The 19,702-nt window shown below is 39.0% G+C and overlaps 1 protein-coding gene across 4 annotated transcripts in view; it reads right to left on the bottom strand.

Annotated features, from left to right (window-relative positions):
* OXR1 (oxidation resistance 1) overlaps positions 1-19,495 on the bottom strand; it is a 563,019-nt gene extending 543,524 nt beyond the window's left edge. Inside the window, exon 1 of one of the 4 annotated variants that reach the window (XM_078153702.1) lies at positions 18,611-19,495. The gene's annotated coding sequence lies outside the window, so the exon portion shown is untranslated. The remainder of the gene's footprint in view (positions 1-18,610) is intronic. The other 3 variants (XM_078153703.1, XM_078153704.1, XM_020970157.2) reach the window with 3 other exon arrangements.
* Positions 19,496-19,702: the final 207 nt, after the last annotated feature.

The raw sequence follows: 19,702 nt of genomic DNA, 5'->3' as shown, positions 1-19,702 counted from the left end.
AAGTAATGATCACTTTCAGAGTCGGATTTTTAGTTTTTTTCTATCATTTTGTCTGATTTCCCCTCTCAATTTGGTAAAATAACTGCAGATAGCATAGGAATGGCCAAAGTCACTGAACCCAGCCAGATACACTCATTTCACTGAAATCATTAAAGTTTTCCAGCAAATCTCTTATAAATTCTGTTATCATAAAAGATGCTATAAATGTAAAAATGCCTGAGTTTTAAAATTCCTTGCCTGAAACAAGAACCTTCTAAACTAATATTAAAATCCATACAAGAATTCATTAAACTACTAAGATGTATGACAAAAAACAATATTGCCTTTTACTAAGGGCTCTATGTTATGGCAGTTAACATTACTCTTCTGCTAAATGTATGATACTCACTTGGGACATTTTGTCACAATGATCTATTAAAAGATTTGAAAATAAATCAAGGGGAAAGAATCTTGACTAGACTCTTAGAATTCCCTCTCATTTTAGCTCAACAGTTGGTATCTTGACACAACCATGGAACTATAAAAAGAAACTCTATTCCTTTTACTACACCAATTATTCTCCATTTTAATAACAGCAGATCATGTTTTGAAGGTGGCAAAGTGTTTTCTTCAAGCAACCCTGTAAAGTTGACAGAACAACCATTAGTATTACTATTCCACAGCTGGGGAAACTAAGGTTCTAGGAAGTAAAATAATTCTTAACCTGAGGCCCCTTGGGGAGGGATGTCTCTGGATAGCTCTCTAGCAGTCTGTGAACTTGGATGGGAAAAATGGAATCTTTATTTCAGTACAATTCATTTCCTTTGTAATCCCAACCATTTTATTTTACGTACTTAAAAACAGTGTTCAGAGGGGAATGCCATAGGTTTCAGACTGTCACAGGGGTCCGGGACACACAAAAACGCTATTCAGAATAAGATGGTAACATTTATTTAGAACACTGCAGATAGTTTGTTGAGCATAATGGAGTAAAGACATGGCAGATGAAAGGACTTCAAAGTAGTATCCACTTCAAAATGGAAAGACAAGGACTTAGAAGAGGACAAGACACAAGTCTGGAAATGCCCTCTTGACTGAAAATGAAAATGATGCATGAACAGTGGATAAAGGTGCTTCTCTAAATTGTTATGATGTAGCTACTTTGCATTGTAATTAGAGTAAAATAAGTAATGGTATTAGAAATCATAATGTCTGCCATAAGGCGAATGATGCTGTAAAGGCAGAAGGATCCCATAACTAACAACAAGGAATAGTGCAATAGAGTATGATCATGTATGGCAGCATTTGCAATGACTGGCCAAACAGATTGGGAGGATAGAGAGAAAAACATATATACTTCTGGATATCAGAAAACCAGTCTTTCTCTCTCTCTCTCTCTCTCTCTCTCTCTCTCTCTCTCTCTCTCTCTCTCTCTCTCACACACACACACACACACACACACACACACCCCATTTTGCTGTGATACAGGCTCTAACATTGACCAAGTGAAAAATATCACAATGCTGTTATTCTTCCTTTTTGATAAAGTTTTGTAAACCTTTACATGCTATATATATGTGAGCATCATTTCATGCTCACTATTGTTACTAATTATTATGTTATACATAATAATTTACATTTTATAGATATCTATGGTGTTTATAAAGAGCCTACAAGGTAAGTACTGTTATTATCCCCATTTTCTGGTTAATAGAGGTTAAATCTCTTGCCTGGGGTCACATAGGCAGTAAGTGTCTGAGGCTGGATTTGAGCGCTGGTCTTCATGACTCCAAGGCAACTAGGTTGTGCAGCGGATAAATTGCCAGACCTGGAATCAGGAAGACTGATCTTCCTGAGTTTAAATCTGTCCTCAGACACTAACTAGATGTATGACCATGGGAGAATTACTTAACCCTGTTTGCCTCAGTTTCCTCATCTGCAAAATTAGCTGCCAGAAAGTAAAAGGGGAAAAAAAGGTATCTCCATGAGCACATAGTGTTAAAGTCCAGAAAGTCAGAAGCAGAGTCAGGAGGGGAATGGAAGTTGGCCACCTGGGCCTCTGCCCAAAATGGAGGCCCTAGAAGAACTCACTAATAGGAGAAGGGGGCCAAGATGGTAGGGAAATATTCCAGGTTGAGAAGGCCACAGGGATGGCTAAATGTTCCAGGGCAAGAAGGCCCTGAGTGCTAAGCAAAGTTGCAAGATGAGGAAGGCAATAGCAGAGGCATGGTTTTGAAGTTAGAAAGCCAGGAACAGGGCCAAGAGGTTATCACAAAAGATATCATCCAGGAGATGTAGGAACAGAAAGGAAAATGGGTCAGTTATCTGGTGAGAGTGAGCAAATTGCAAATGGGCAAGATGAGTGCAACACTTGTTTAGATATGATATTAAAATACCTAGATCTGTATCCCAAAGAAATCAAAGCAAAGGGAAAATGATCTATTTGTACAAAAATATTTACAGAAGCTCTTTTTGTGGTGTTAAAGAATTGGAAATTGGAGAGATGTCCATCAACTGGGGAATGGCTGAACAAGTTGGTATATGATTGTAATGGAGTATTATTGTGCTTTAAAAAATGATGAGGTAGGTAGAGCCAATATGGAAAAGGCAGCGACTCACCTGAGCTCTCCCCAAATACCTCCAAACATCTTTAAATAATGCCATAAAACAATTCCTGGAGCAGCAGAACCCACAAGAGGATGGGTGAAATAATTTTCCAGCCAAAGAACTTACTTAGAAGTTTGGCAGGAAAGGTCTCTCATGGAAGTGTGAATGGAGCACAGTCCATTGCACACCAGGCCCCAGGAAAAGGAGCAGGCCTTGAGAGTGAATGAATCAGCAGAGGCAGCAGCTGGTTATAAAGCTCTCACCCATGGATGATAAGGGGAAGGGGGTTGAATAACTGATCAGAAGGATATTAAGGGGTTTCTTTGCTAGCACTGAGGAAGGACTCTGTTGCTTTGCCTATACTCATGTCTAGGTTGCAGTCCTGGGTGGCAGTCTCAGGGTGAGGAGGAGCAACAGTACATCAGAGCTTGCGACCATGGTGGAACAGGCATGTGTATTACAGTTCCAGGGATGCTCATCAAAGTTCCAGGGCAGAAAAGAGGGCTTGTAGTCACTCACAGACCAGAACACAGGCCAGGAGAGTAGTAAACACCTCTCCTCAGATGATAACCCTTGGAAGAACTGAAAATTTACAGGTCCCTAGAAGTATCTCTGAAAACAGATGCACAAAACCCCTGAAACTTGGAACAGTACACCCTCCACCCTGGAAGCAGTGTCCTACTTTAACAAAGAGTTAAAAGTTAAGAAATAGGGTGGGAGAAATGAGCAAACAACGGAAAAAATTCTGGCCATATAAAGTTACTATGAGAACAAGGAAGAGCAAAACACACACTCAGAAGAAGATAACAAAGTCAAAGGTCCTATATCCAAAGCCTCCAAGAAAAATATGAATTGGTCTCAGGGCACAGAAGAACTCAAAAAGGATTTTGAAAATCAAGTAAGACAGGTAGAGAAAAAATTGGGAAGAGAAATGAGAGTGATGCAAGAAAATCATGAAAAACAAGTCAATAGCTTGCTAAAGGAGACCCAAAAAACACTGCAGAAAATAACGCCTAAAAATATAGACAGAAAAAAATTCTGAAATTACACCTTAAAAAACAGACCAGGCTAAATGGCAAAAGAGGTACAACAAGCCAATGAAGAGAAGAATGCCTTAAAAAGTAGAACTGGCCAAATGGAAAAAGAGGTACAAAAGCTCACTAAAGAAAAGAATTCCTTAAAAATGAGAACTGAGCAAATGGAAGCTAATGACTTCAGGAGAAATCAAGAAACTATAAAACAAAACAAAAAATGAAAAAAATAGAAGATAATGTGAAATATTATCCAGCTGACCTAGAAAACAGATTCAGGAGAGATTATTTTAAAATTACTGAACTACCTGAAAGCCATGATCAAAAAAAAGAGCCCAGATATCATCTTTCAATAAATTATCAAGGAAAACTGCCCTGATATTCCAGAACTGGAAGATGACATAGAAATTGAAAGAATCCACTCATCATCTCCTGAAAGAGATACCAAAATGAAAACTGCCAGGAATATTATAGCTAAATTCCAGAGTTTCCAGGTCAAGGAGAGGATATTGCAAACAGCTAGAAAGAAACAATTCAAGTATTGTGGAACCACAGTTGGAATAACACAAGATTTAGCAACTTCCATATTAATTATGGATCAGAGGGATTGGAATGTGATATTCCAGAGGGCAAAGGAACTAAGATTACAACCAAGTATCACCTACCCTGAGCACAACACTTCAGGGGAAAAATGGATATTCAATGAAATAGAAGACTTCCAAGCATTTTTGATGAAAAGACCAGAGCTGAAAAAAAAAATTTGACTTTTAAATATAAGACTCTAGAGAAGCACAAAAAAATGTAAATAAGAAAGGGAACTCATAAGGGACTTAATAAGGTTAAAGGTTAAACCATTTACATTCCTCCATGGGAAGATGATACTTGTAACTCATCAGAACTTTCTCATCATTAAGGCAATTAGAAGGAGTATATATAGACAGAGGGCACAAGTATGAGTTGAATATAAAGGAATAATGTTTAAAAAATAAAATTAAGGGGGTAAGAGAGGAATGTACTGGGAGAAAGGGAGAGGTAAAATATGGTATATTATCTCATGTAAAAGAGGCAAGAAAATGCTTTTACGGTGAAGGGAAAGAAGGGGGAGGTGATGAGGAGAGAGTGAATCTTACTCTCACCAGAATTGGCTCAAAGAGGGAAAACATATCCACTCAATTGGATATAGAAATCAATCTTACCCTTCAGGAAAGGAGGAGTGGAAGGGGATAAGAGAAGAGAGGGGGTGATAGAAGGAAAGGCAGATTGAGGGAGGGGATAGTCAGAAGCAAAACACTTTTGAGAAAGGACAGAGAGAAAGGAGAAAGAATAGAATAAATAGTAAATGTGAAAAAAATTTTGGATCAAGTTTCTCTGATAAAGCCCTCATTTTTCAAACATATAGAGAACTGAGTCAAACATAAAAATAAGACCCATTCCCCAACTGATAAATGATAAAAAGATATGAACAGTTTTCTGATAAAGTAATCAAAGCTATCTATAGCCATAAGAAAAAATGCTCTAACTCACTATTGATTGGAGAAATGCAAATTAAAACAATTCTGAGGTACTACCTCATACCTATTAGATTGGCTAATAGGACAGAAAAGGGAAATGACCAATATCAGAGGGGATGTGGGAAAAATGAGACATTAATGTACTGCTAGTAGAGTTGTGAACTGATTCAACCATTCTGTAGAGCAATTTGGAACTATGCCTACCTTTTGACCTAGCAATACCACTACTAGGTCTATGTCTCAAAAGAGATAAAAAAAATAAAGGAAAAGGACCTATATGTACAAAAATACTTATAGCAACTCTTTCCTGGTGGCAAATAATTGGAAATTGAGGGGATACCTATCAATTGGGGAATGGCTGAACAAATTGTAATTTGTGATTACAATAGAATACTATTGTACTATAAAAAATGATAAGCTGGATACTCTCAGAAAAACCTGGAAAGACTTACATGAGCTGATGTAAAATGAAATGTACTATGTACAAAGTAACAGCAATATCATAAAATGATCAGCTGTGAATGACTTAGCTATTCTCAGTAACACAATGATCCAAGACAACTCTGAAGGACTTATGATGAAAAATGCTATCCATCCCCAGAGAAAGAACTGACAGTGTCTGAATACAGATTGAAGCATATTTTTTTAAACTTACTTTTTCTTGAGGGTTTGGGGGTTTTTTTGGTCTATGTTTTCTTTTACAATAAGACTAATATGGAAATGTTATATATGACTACAAATATATAACCTATATAGAATTGCTTGCCTTCTCAATGGGTGTGGGGGGGGAGGAATGGAGAGAATTTGGAATTCAAAGTTTTAAAAACGGATGTTAAAATTGTTTTACATGTAACTGGGAAAAATAAAATACTAAATAAAGTTTTAAAAAAGGAAAAATAATAAAATAAAAAGAAGAGGGAAAAAAAGAAATGATGAGCAACATGGTTTCAGGAAAATGTGGGAAGACAAAAATTGATGCAAAGTGACGTAAGAAGAAATGCGAAGATAAGGGTAATTTAGGGTCTTAAAAGGAGATGGGAAAAGTGTGGAACAGCTGTTACTGAAAACATAAGACAGAATCTTCCAGTGGAAGGACGAACTAAAAGGTCCAGGAAATTTTCATGTCTGACTCAGCCAACTGAAAGTGCCTGAAAAGACAGCCCTTAATTATTCTCCACACCCCTCATCTCAAAGATCCATGTACCTGATTATCAGGTATTCTCACCTAAGAGTTAACACCTGGACCCCTGAAGTGACTCATTTGATCAAGTTATAGGGAAGCACAAACATGAATTTTATTTTATTTGTTGCACATATGACTAGAGTTCAGTGTTTTCTATGTAGTGTCAATAAGTGAGAAACAGCTTATTGTAAAACTTTGATCTTCAATGAAATAATTCTATTGTCATTCCTGACACCTCGAACACTAATTTCAAGTCTTTGAATTATATAAGGATAGAAAAGAATAGGCAACATGGTAAGGGGTGCTATATAGAGTTATCTTTGTCCTCAGAAATAAAATCAAAACCCATCCAAGCTATCATGAAAGGCTGAAGTTGGTGGATCACTTGAGTTTAGGAGTTCTGAGCTGCAGTAGCTTAAGGGCTAAAGCCAATCAAGGGTCCACATTGTCCTAACCAGTATAATGACCTCCCTCATCCCCAGCATGCATGTTGGGGTGCAGGGATTGGAACAAGTACAGAATGGGAACAGAGAAAGGTGAAAATTTCCCAGATGATTTGTGGTGGGGTCAGACTTGAGGGGTCACTACACTTACAGCCTAGGCAATACAGGAAGACCCAGTCACAGAACAAAACAAATAGACAAAAACTCTCTGGACAAGGAAGTGAAGCACCATTCTGTTCAATTTTTGCTCAATCCTGGTAAGAGCTATAGAAATGATTCCTATCGCATTTCCCCCCCTTTCTTCTAGTAATCTTCCAACCAATTTTTAATCCTTGTGGTAAGTCCAAGGTTTGAGCCACATCTTTTGACTTTTCTATATTTTGGTGGAGGTAGATGGTTTTAGAAGACGAAGTATCCAAGAAAGCTTACAATTGCAAAGTTATTATAATTCTATAGTTCACCACTGCATGAATTTAGAAACATAATGTATCAGGATTCCTAACATTAGCCGTGTTTTGAATAGCAATTAAATTTCTCTTCCCTTTTCGACAACGTAGCATAAAGCCTTATGCACAACAGTCTTATTGTCCAAGGTCTCATCATTTACTCCACTTATATACAGCAGTACATCACTGCAGTAGGATCATTTAATTGTGTGTGTGGGAAGACAACAGAGATATGAACAATACAATTCAACAACCATTTATTAAACATAGAGTATCCATATAACAGTGTCCTCTGTGCTAGGAGGGATAAAAAGTTTAGCTAAAACACTGTGTGTCCTTGTATAACTTACAGACTAGTAAGGAAATACACACACACACACACACACACACACACACACACACACACAAACGAATACATAGTAAGTACATCAGGAAAGAAAAGACCATCTCTATTTGCAAGTTACATTATAGCGTAAATTATGAGATGATAAAAAACTACAGCAAATCTATAGGATATAAGGTAAGTCCACAAAAATCATTAGCATTTCTATATAGTACTAAGAAAAGCCAAGAAGAAGAAAAAAATAAGATGAATTCAGTTCAAATAGCTACAACATGTATAAATTATCTGGCAGTTAATCTACTTATTTATGTAAACATCACGATAAAACACTCAATAGTAATAAAAAGAGACAAATTATTGGAAAGACAGTCACTGCCCACGGTTGGGTTGTGCTGATATAATAAAAATGACATAAACTGATTTACAGATTTAATGCTATACTAATCAAATTATTGAATGGATATATTTTAGAAATAGATAAAATAATGAAATTGATTTAAAAGAACAAGAGGTCTAGAATCTCAAGTAAAATAATTACAAACATATAAATGGATAACATCATCAGACTTTATGTTATTAAAAAAATTCATCAAAATTATTTGGTTCCAGTTTAAACAAACATTAGAAATAGATAAATGAGACTAATTAGATAATTGAGAAAGAGAAGTAAGTAAAAACAATAATCCAGGGTTAAAAACAAGTAGGAAGATCTGCTATGGTAAAGTAAGAGTAAGTGAAATAATAAGGAAAAGACAAATATGAGAGTCTTGTAGAATCAATAGAACTTAGCAAACAATTGTATATAGGAGGTGAAAGGGAAGAAAGAGCCAAAGATAACCCAAAGGTTTGAAACAAAGGAGACTGAGTGAATACAACAACAACAACTGAAAAAGAAGAACAAATACTAGGGAAAAATAAGCTCAGTTTAGATTTGAGGTGGTCCCAGCATGCTATATCAGTGGACAGGTCCAGAAAGTAATTTGAAATGTAGGTTGAGTGTTTACAAGAGATATCAAGTTTTAATGCCTGGCTAAGGATTGTTTTGCCTCACCTTGGTAGTAAAAAGAGGTTGAAAAATGGAAGAGTTAAATAAAGCATCAAGGTTTTATTAGCATTCTTTTTTTTACAGGCAAAGGAATAACCTGTATTAGTGCTTGATTAGTAGAAAGAAAAAGATATGTTCACTTGCCAAACATCTTTTAAAAGGGATTCTTTTCCTTTCCTAGAAATGGGTTGACTTAAGTGGCCTCTGAGACCCAGCTCTACTTTACATGATTAATGATTTCTTTTTTTTTTTGAACATGGTGCTGCATTTTATTTTTTTTTTAATTTTTTTTCCATATGCTTTTGAGTTGAAAATTTTTCTCCCTTTTTCTCCCCCCCACCCTCCCCAAGACGGCGCACAATCTGACATAGGCTTTACATTTACATATGCATTAAACATATTTTCACATTAGTGAAGTTGTAAGTAAAAATTATAATCAATAGGAGGAACCATCAGAAAGATGAAACAAAACTCAACAGAAGGTAAAAATAAGTGAGAGCGATTTGACTTCCATAATTCTTTCTTTGGATGTAGACAGCATTTTCCATCCTGAGGCCTCTGGAGATGTCTTAGATCCTCGTAATGCTGAGAAGGGTTCAGTTTAACATTCTTAGTCATTGCATAACGTGGCTGCTATTGTGTACAAAGTCCTCCTGGTTCTGCTCACTTCACTCAGCATCAGTTCATGTAAGTCTTTCCAGGTTTTTCTGAAGTCAGCCTGCTCATCATTTCTTACAGCACCATAGTATTCCATGACATTCACATACCACCACTTGCTCAGCCATCCCCCAATATGATTAATGATTTCGAGGGGAGTATCAATAAAGATATCCCTTCAATCAAGATTCAGAAGACAAGATATTCACTTAAAGGCCACAGAGGAACAAGCAGAAACATCAGCAAAGTCACTTCAGTCAGTCTCTCTGGACTTTAGTTTCCCATCTGTTGAACCTGAAAGCAGATTTCCTCCCAGTTTAGAGAACTATATATAGTTATGGTCTAAATGAGCATGGTCACAGATGGCTAGGTAGGGCAGTGGATAGAATGACAGGCCTGGAGTCAGGAAGACTCGTCTTTGTGAGTTCAAATCTGGCCTCAGACACTTATTAGCTGTGTGACCCTTGGCAAATCACTTAACCCTGTTTGCCTCAGTTTCCATATCTGTAAAATGAGCTGGAGAAGGAAAGGGCAAACCACTCCAGTATCTTTGCCAAGAAAATTCCAAATCGGACACAACTGAAATGACTGAACAATTAAATGGTAGTTAGGAGTCAGAAAATCCAGCTTCTAGTCCCTCCTTTTCTTCTCTCCATATGGGTTTGAAGATTTCACTCTTTGGACTTCAGTTTCCTCATCTATAAAATGAGACAGGCCTATTCTCTCAGATTCTTTTCAGTTTAAGAGTCTATGATTTAATTTTTACTTTTAAAGTGCTTTAAGCTCTATGCAAAGAGGTAGCATAAGAATAGTACAGAGATCTTATTACATGCTGAACTTATTTTATCGTTCTTTCTCTCTAGTGAATTTATTGCTGTGCTACAGGCTAGTAAGGCCTGTTTCCAATACGTGTCATGTTGTCAAATTAAAACAGAAACAAAACACATGAAAATTACGCAGTATCCTTAACATTCTTCTGCAGACTTCTAGAAATACTATCTAATTTTGTAAGATTTTATACAGAATCTAATAAGTATTTATGTTTTTAATGTTCTTTAACATTTTCTTTGATTCATCCCAGCCTTTCACTGGATAAAACATTTATTTATGTTGCCTTTCACCTCTGAGAATAAATGTAACATAATCTTTCTGTCTTTTAAAACATAATTACTTAATAAGGGAACTTCATGCTGTTTTCTCTACTGTACAGATTAACAAACCAAAACAGAATTATTATGACCTTCCCTAAATCTCAAACATCAGACTTTTTGTTGAGTACCTGTTGCCATTTAGCCAGTCAACGTGCATTTATTAAATGCTTGCTACGTACCAAGCACTATGTCATGCACTGGGAAGATGACCCTCTCTCAAACCATTTCCTCGCACTAGCTCATTGTAGAGGAACTGCCCTCTGCCTCAAATGTAAAACCTTTTATTGTTAAGTGTCATGGGACAAGGATACTGTATGATTTTTCTCTGTATCTCTGCAAAACTCCCATTTCAATGCTTCAGTCATATAGAGGGATTCTGGGCTCTTAAAAGCTTCTGCAAAGGAGAGCAAACATTGGCAGGTACCTGACATGCTGAAAGCCTCCAAGAACCGTTAAGTGCATCAGGGCACTTAAAATATTTTTAGTACCAGCCAATGAATAAGGCTGCTTTCCCTGAACCAGCCTAGGTAAGGAGAAAAAGGCTCCTCATTAGTAAGCTGGTTACATAGTGATGAATTATTTTGCTGTAGCAACCATAAAACACAGAAAAAGGCAAAATGGCCTGTGGTGTTGCATGGCCCTCCTCTACTTCCATAGTGACAGGGATGACACAGTAGGGTAATTTAGGGGTGCTACAAATTGCAGTTTTTAGGACACCTATAACTATTAAATCATACTCTAAATGTCAGATCCTTGTCCCAAGACCAGCAAGTTGATATACAAGAGGAAATGAATCATATCAGTCTTGAGTCTCGACATTCTTGCTATGAATGAAGTTAGAAGACAACTAAATGGAAGGATTGTTTGCAGGTCACCTTAAGGGGGCCATTTAAGGAGCTGTTTTTATTGCTTATTCCAAGGCAAAACCAAACATCTTTTCAAGGTCCACTTTGGTCCTCCCAAACGGTGGTGCTAGTTGGCTATTTTCAAAAATACCACCATGAAGATAATCGCAGCTTATGTGCCAAAATAAGTTGCAAAGGATGATGAAATAGAATATTTTTTTTTGATGAGCACTTTCTGGGACCCTCAAAATTAAATCTAAACAAATAAAAAAAGCCTTCAGTTCCTAAATTTAATACTCTGCAATAAAAAAGGTGGGCAATAGAGGCAAACATTAGAAAATATGGCTCAAGAAATAAGTCAAAGTCTTATATAAACAGAAGCCTCATGCCCATTTATCGTGAACATTTTCTTCAGGAATAGAGTCAACATGTACTGGCACATGGTTAGCACTGAGTAATAAAACAGATGAAATTTTAACATGCAAGAAAGACAGGTTACTGATGTGGGAGTCATTTCTGAATCAGCTATCAGTATACCATTGGACGACTGACTTGTTACAGCAAGATAAAATCAATATTTAACTGGAAAAATTAAAAGCTATTGAAGACATTTAGACAGCTCCAATATGAGCTATTTATAAACAAGATAGTAATGCTAAAAAAAAAGGAATTAATATTAATGCTGAAATAAAAGAACAGAAATTGGCACAGACTGCCACTTTTTCCTAAGGACGTTTAGCAGAAATCAATCACCACAACAAAGAGACCAAAACTGCATAGGAATCACTTCATGTAGAAAATACTTAATCTCCTTGCCAAGTTGAGAAAAGATGACAGCCACAGGTAACCGCAGTTTAGAATATAAACTAAAGTGGGAAAACATTACAGAGGAAGATGGGTGAAAAAAACCAGCAATATAGTCTCAAACTGTGAGAATTTGTATCTGGAAAAACAAGGTTACAGAGAAACTCAATTAAGGCAGATAAATCATCTAAGAATAGAGATAAAACTGTACAGAAATAGATGTACACTTGAAAAAATTTAAAAAAAGTCATCTAGACTTCTATAATAATTTTTCCTTCATGAATAAGAGTAGAACCATCACATTTAGACTCTAACATCATCGTCCCAGATGTGTTGTATGAAGTAGAAATGGTATTGTGAGGAAAATAGAATGAGCAGCTAAACAGAATAAGGACACGAAGCCCCATTCTGTGTTAGATGTAACACAATTGTGAAGGAGTTGGAGGATCAATTCATAAGGCACATGCGAAAACTGAGAAAATAACAAAAATTTAGAAAAAATTGTGGTAAAAAATTAACATAAATTATGAGTCAGAAAAAAAAATCAATAACTTCTTAATTTACCCAACTCTAAAAAAACCCCTTCATTATGAGAATACATATATATTGACAGCATCTTCGACAAAGGAAAGTTGAGGGAATAGGCAGGTTGTTCACAGATGATACTCTACAAAAGATGACATTTTTACAGTAACATAATTGAAAAGTATAGAGACTACATGACCCCACAATGCTTATTTTTTGTTGACTAAAAAAAAGAGCATATATAGCAAATTTCCAAGGTATCTATCTCCCATTCATATGCAAAATAGTGCAAGCTTCCTTGAAAAGATATAACAAGAGTTAACTTTATTCTGTGACTTCGTGATGATTAATAGCAAATGAAGATATAAGAGAGGAAGAAACAAGCTCACCAAAGTAGTCTGCTATTCTGATGGAGGACATCCAGCTATGAATGCAAATGAAAGAGGGGTCCCTGTAGATGTTCCTGTCCAAAAGTAATGTTGTGCTGAATGGGTCAAGCCCTGGAACTCTGCTGAGCCTCCTAAATGAAATCCATGATCACTCAAAATATTCTGACCTATTAACATAGTTCTAGGGGATGAAGATTCTTATTCTCTAGCTGCAGATATGTATTTAGATAAGTAGTCCACAGTATAAACACTGAAGATGCACTACAAACTGGGCCTTGAATGAAGGATGAGAACAAGAAGCTGAATTGTATTTGGAAAATTGTACAGTGCTTTCAATGAGCCTGACTTCTCACTGGAAAAGGCCCATCCTTTTTAATCACAATATTCTCTTGGGGATATCTTATGATTGTGAGTTTCTGAAAAATTAAAACTGCTGGTCAAGGGGGCAATGAAGAGATATATAGTGAGCATAAATAAACCCCAGTACAAAACCAACAAGAACTGCAGACCAGAAGCAGTGCCACAGGTAAAAGATGCACATTTGGGAAAGAGGGCGAGCCAGCCATCTTGGGCATGTGCTGAGTAACAAACGGGATGCCCTCATGCTCCACTGCCATCCATGCAATGTGCAAAGATCTGGAGGAAGGACATTAGGACATCAGAAAGATCCCCTACGGAGGATTTAAAGGAAGGCCTGAATAGGAGTCCCACAGGATGAGAAAGCTGGAGTTATGATACGTACCACTGGAACAAGTCATATTATTCACAACAACTTACATATATACAACTAGAACTTCACATAAATTCTTGTCTGAGCCTCATGGCAACCTTATGAAGTATATAATATGTTTGGAAGTAGCTAGGTGGCACTAGGGAGTCAGGAAGATCTGAGTTCAAATTCAGCCTCAGACATATACTAGCTATGTGACCTGAGCAAGTCACTTAACTTCTGTCTGCCTCAGTTTTCTCAACTGCAAAATGGAGATAATAGCACCCACCTCACAGGGTTATTGTGAGGATCAAATGAGATAATATTTGTAAAATACTTAGCACAGTGCCTGGTGCACAACAGACTTTTAATAAATGTTTGTTCTCTCCCCCTCTCTTTTATCAAATCAATCAAAGTAACCCTCAGTGTTTAGCATAGCACTTTGCATCCAGCAGCAACATAATAAAAATAGTTAAGTAGCTAAAAAGTGTTATAGTGGATAGAGTGCTGGCCTGGGAGTCAAGAAGTTCTGAGTTCAAATCCAACCTCAGACATTTACTAGCTGTATGACCCTAGCAAGGCCCTAGACTTCTATTTTCTCATTTATAAAACGGAGATAGTAATAGCTCCTACCTCCCAGAGCTGTTATGAGGATTTATGATATATTTGTAAAGAACTTTGTAAATCTTGAAGCACTACATAAATGCTATGATTACTGTTATTATTATTTCTAATAGTTTTTTAAGAACCTCCTTCAGCTCTGGAGGAGGTAACGTGAGCACCAATAAAGACATTTTATAGATAAAGAAACAAGTCCAGAGATAGGATATGATGTTCTGAGGGTGACACAATTAATAAGCATTAGAGCAGGAACTGGAATTCAGGCCTTCTCTGCCTCCAAGCTAAGTGTTCTTTCCCAACTAACATAGAGCATCATAATTAATAAGTTATTTGGAAACATATTTTCCTAGTGTGAATGAAAAACCTGGATGCAGCTGAAACCACCCTATGTTAAGAGCCACATAGAAACTTTTAGCTATTCCTTGTTCTTGGCCTACCAGACCAGGTCTGCTTCTATCACCAAGGTGAAGTGACATCTCTTTGGCTACCCGTCAATTCCATAACCATTTATCAGGTGCCTTCTGGGTGTCGGGTACCATTCTAGTCCCTAGGGATTCAAAGATGAAAAAAATGACACAGTCTCTATCCTCGATCAATCTAGTAGTAGGAAGAGACATTTATGCACAGAACAATAATATAGCTATTGTAGACAGAGATATGGTTATATGATAGGAATATATATGTAGGTAGGATATGATTATATCATAGGAATATATGTATACACATACATATATATATATATATATATATATATATATATATATATACATGTGTAGATAGGAATAATATAGGAAAGGTCAAACAGAAGGAAATGAGAGATTCAAGGAAGGCAGGATAATTTCAGTTAGGAGGCGAGGAGATCTAAGAAGGTTTGAAAAGGACATCTAAGCTGGGCTTTGAAGAATCATAAAAGGTGTAGATGGTCTGTGGGGTAGGGAGTTTGGTCCAGGCTTTGGACTAAATGTATCATGTGCAAATAACTAGAAAGAGGAAGTATTAAGATAAGATTGGGGAGTGGTAAGCAGTTCATTCTGGCTAGAGTGTAAACCTGATATTAATTTCATAGGATCATAGATTCAGAAGTCAAATGGTTCAACCCCTTGATTTTACAGATGTGGCAACTGAGGTACAGAGAAGCTGAGGTATTTGCCCAGGTTCACACAGTTAGTATCACCCATTTGCAAAAATAACACAGCCACAGGAAAATATATAATACAGATTCACAAGTAAATACTGGGTAGGAATATTCCTATAGAAAAACAAAAGTTATAGGAGCTACCTACCACTGCTCCAGCAACAAATGAAAGATCCAAAGACTTTTGAGGAACCTCAAGACCTTGTGAAAGAACAGAAAGATAAACAGCAAGGAGTCACCCAAGTGAAATCTTTCCAATATCAGGCCTCCTCTTAGAAACAGGTAAAAATTCTGTGATCTGGGAAATGAAGACCCAACTAGTGGTATTTTACTATCAAGACAGAAAATAAATGTTACATTTGTAATTTTGCATTTCACAAGTTTGTTTTCTTATTTAAGCAAATCACCAATGCAAAATTAAAAAAAAAGATTTCAGGTTTCTAAAATTTGGTTCCATTTGATTTGTTTTTTTTTTTTAAATTGTGGGGAGGATGGCAGATCTGATTGATGACTACAAATAATATGAAACTAATCTATTACTTACAGTCTTATAGAGTTGTCTAGGTTATTGATAAGCTAAATGATTTGCCCAAGGTCACACAGTCATACATGTTACATTTGGAACTTGACCCCAAGTCTCTCTGACTCCATGGCCAGCCCTGTATTATGCTGAGTACCCCTTACTTTCATCTGGTACCTGTATTCATTTCCTTACTTCACCCAGAAAACCTAAAAGGGGAGGAGATACATAGTTTTTTATTATTGCTGTTATTATTTTTTTTGAGTAATCTGGGGACAGTGGGAGTAAGAACAGCCCTAAAAATTGAAGTCTGAGTTTCTTCAATGATACAAAATCAGATTCTTAAAAGGCAGAAGGGACATGCCAGCTAGCCTCACTTCCCAACAAATGCAGAAATACACTCCACAGCATCCTCGATAAGTGTTTTTTTAAGTCTGTTTGTACTTTCTGTGATAAGAGTGTGCTATCTCACACAGTTAACCTTTCTGTTTTCAAAGATTCTTCCCTGAGTCTTCATGTATCCCCATGCGACTTTCAACTACACCTTGTTCTGCCTTCTGAAGCTATTCATATTTTAAAGCTGCCACCATATGTAATTTTCTCCCTTTGATACATAAACCACTCCTCAAATGACATGGCTTTCAAGTCTTTCATCAGCTTGTAAACACTCCTCTTAAAAGGTATAGTCCAGAAGTGAATACTTTAGCTAATACCTGACTAGTACAACATACAGTAGAAACATTATCCCACCTTATTCTGGGCACATTTCAATGATGAGCTTTCTTTGTAATAGTATGTTTCTTTGAGTTTTGGAGGAAGGTCACTAACCATCTGGAAGACCTTTCTGTGTATAAAACCTTCTGGGTGGAAATGATTCTGCCAAGTTTGAGGGTTGAAGGGAGGAGGAGGAGGTAAAAAGAGAGAAACAGAAAGCCTGGGCACAGATAGAACACAGTCAAATATAACAGTCTCAGTGTAGGTCCCTCCCCTTCCTGTATTAGGACATCTAGCACCTGTCAAAGAACCAATAAGTATAGTCTTCCCTCAGTCTAGTTAGCACCTCTGGAAAGACTTGGGGACAAGTTCCAGAAGTCTGGTCCTTGAACCACAGTCATGGCCAAGGCTCCCAGTTTGCTCCTGAGAGGAAAGAAGACTGTGGTGAGGAACTGCTGTTTCTTAATTTCCACACCAAAGTGGAATGAATGATAAGTTTCCAGGTGTGTGCCTGTGCATTTGAGTGCGTGTATTTTAGAAGGAGTGATGTGAAAGAGGGAGTGAGCTAAGGAAAAGATGGCAGAAATATATAAGACATATTCCTCTTATGATGTCCTACCCCAGTACCTCATTAACATGAGTGCAGCAAACAGACTTGGCCAAACTCTCCCCACCCCCAACACACATACACATACAACTTGAGAGTTACATGCCAGAGTTCATTCAGCTCTACTCGGCAGCTGAAAGATCTAGAATCTGTCTGAGGACCCTGATGATAAAAAAACAAATACTACCCCTACCACACATCCTTAAGCTGAGGGATTCCAGGAAGGAGGTGGCATAGCATCACCTTTGCAAATGACTACACTGCCATCTCTTTCAAAGGCAAAGTTAATGTACAACATTACCAAACCCTATAGATGAATCCAGTTGTGGCCAAGCTGGTCTGCAAAACCTGGAGAACAGGGCAGAAAGGCTTGGCTGAAAACAAATACTAGGTGAATATTCAAGGGATCTTCCTTCTTAACTCCAGCCGGCCTTACCTTCCCTCCAGCCTATTTCATTATCTTTTTGAGCATCCAACCTCCTTCCTCCTCAACTCACACCCACCCCGCGTGTGTTTCCTACTTTACTTTCCAAATTCCTGACCCGATGCCCCCTCACTTTAGCCAGTTTTTATCTCCTATACCCTCGGCCAACTCTGATTTCCCCAAACCTCTCCATCACTAAGTCCCACGAAGCCAGTCGCTAGTCTGAAATCCTAGCTGTCCCCTATGATCATTGCCTAGCACTTATTTCCTTCTCCCAGCTTGCTTTGCTAGTATTCGGGTCCACCTTCCCCACGTTCTGTTCCTCATCCATTTCCCTCTCTGAAAATCCCTACCTCCCCTCCAAGCACAGCACTCCTTTGCCTCTGCACCTGTCCATCCACAGACCTCCAAATCTGGCTTCCCTGGCTTCTCCCTACTCCAGTTCGGATATCCAATCCCTTACCTATCTCCCAGGTTTCCCTCTGCCCCTCCCACTGGCCCAGCATCGCTGCCTAAGACCCTGTTCCTCTGTCCCGCACAATTCACTCTCCTACGTGCCCCTTCTCTGCCCCCCTTTCCACATGCCCTTCTTCTCTACCATCCTTCCCCGGCTCCTATGCTCCCTTCCCCCTTCCAACTGTTCTTCCTTCCTCTCTCTGCAGTCCCCCTTCGCCCCTAACCAGTCTTTCCCAATCTCCACCAGCACTCCAAACTGGCCAAACTGCTCCCAGAGCTTGGAGAGGGACCGTGGTAGAGGGAGGAAGTGGAAAGGGGGAGCGTGGAGCAGTAATGCCAGCTCTCCAGGCTGCCAGCCGCGCCTCCTTTGCCGCAAACCCAGGCATGCATCCATCTGCTGTAGGGCACGGGACTCGCCCGGCTGCCAAGCCCTCGCCCCGCCACCCAGCAACCTCAGAAACTTACTTGCCGGTCGCTGGGAGGTGGAGGTGGAGGCGGCGGCAGCTGCGGCTGCGGCTGCGGCTGCGGCGATTGCGCCCCTCTTGGCTGGGTGAGGCGGAGCGCGGCGCACTCCCTGCGCTCCTTCAGGCCCCTTCCTCGTGAATGGGATCAGCTTGACGCATCCCCGCTCTGCCCCCGCCGCTGTGGCTGCCGAGCACATCCAGACATGCTCAGTTTTCTGACCTTCTCCGTGTGGAAGCTACCAAGAACTGCCGGGGGGGGGGGAAGAGACAGAGAGAGGAAGGCGGTGTAGGTAGGAGTGGTGCTGGAGGATTGGCAAGGCTGATGAGGAAAGCAAGTGAAGAACTACCGAGAGGAAACACCGATCCGGATACTGCCACAGCTGAGAGAGGGAGCGAATGGGCGAGCTAAAAATAGTTCCTGCGGAAAGAACAGCTGGAGCTTAAAAGAACACAGCAGAGCGCTCTCCTCGTTCTGACGCTGTGAGGAGCCCAGAGCTCCAGGCTGTCTTGCTTACCCAGGAGCCCGGGAATGCTGGGGCTGCTGAGCCCGGGGGAGACATTTGTGCCTAGGATTCAGGTCCCCTCCAATGGAAAATTAACTCAACGAAGCTCCCTCCCCCCAAACTGCCTTTCTGAAAAGCCTACGCTGAAGGGGTAGACATTTATCCCCAGCCAGGCTCCAGATTCAGGCTCTCTCACCTACCATACCGCCCCAGATCTCCCGTACACCTGATTCAGGGTGACCAGCCACTGACATATACCAATCCCCGGGAATCCCCATTCGCCTCGAAAAGGGAACACGGATGAGCTGCGTGTATTGCAAAAATCGCTGCTAAATCCTGTCCTCACAACTGCGCAGACCAACCAGTTCAGCTGCTGGAGTCACATAGGAACTGGGCTACCCTGCCCTTCCGTAGCTAGTAGGGGAAAGAAGAAGAGCGGTCTGGTTCAGGCTGGGTATGAAACCTGAAAGGAGGTGAAGCAGGGCAGGTGTATGGCTGGTTGTGGGAGAGGGATGCTAGGAAATACTATGACTCTTTAGTGGGGGCAGAAGCTGGATCTCTCTGCAGAACATGAGTCTTTTAAGTCCACA

This window comes from Phascolarctos cinereus, unplaced genomic scaffold (assembly GCF_003287225.1).
Source record: "Phascolarctos cinereus isolate Bilbo 61053 unplaced genomic scaffold, phaCin_HiC Scaffold_4;HRSCAF=312, whole genome shotgun sequence".
NCBI classification, from domain to species: domain Eukaryota; kingdom Metazoa; phylum Chordata; class Mammalia; order Diprotodontia; family Phascolarctidae; genus Phascolarctos; species Phascolarctos cinereus.
The sequence above is the reverse complement of the archived record's forward strand: the minus strand, read 5'-3'. Positions and strand labels throughout refer to the sequence as shown.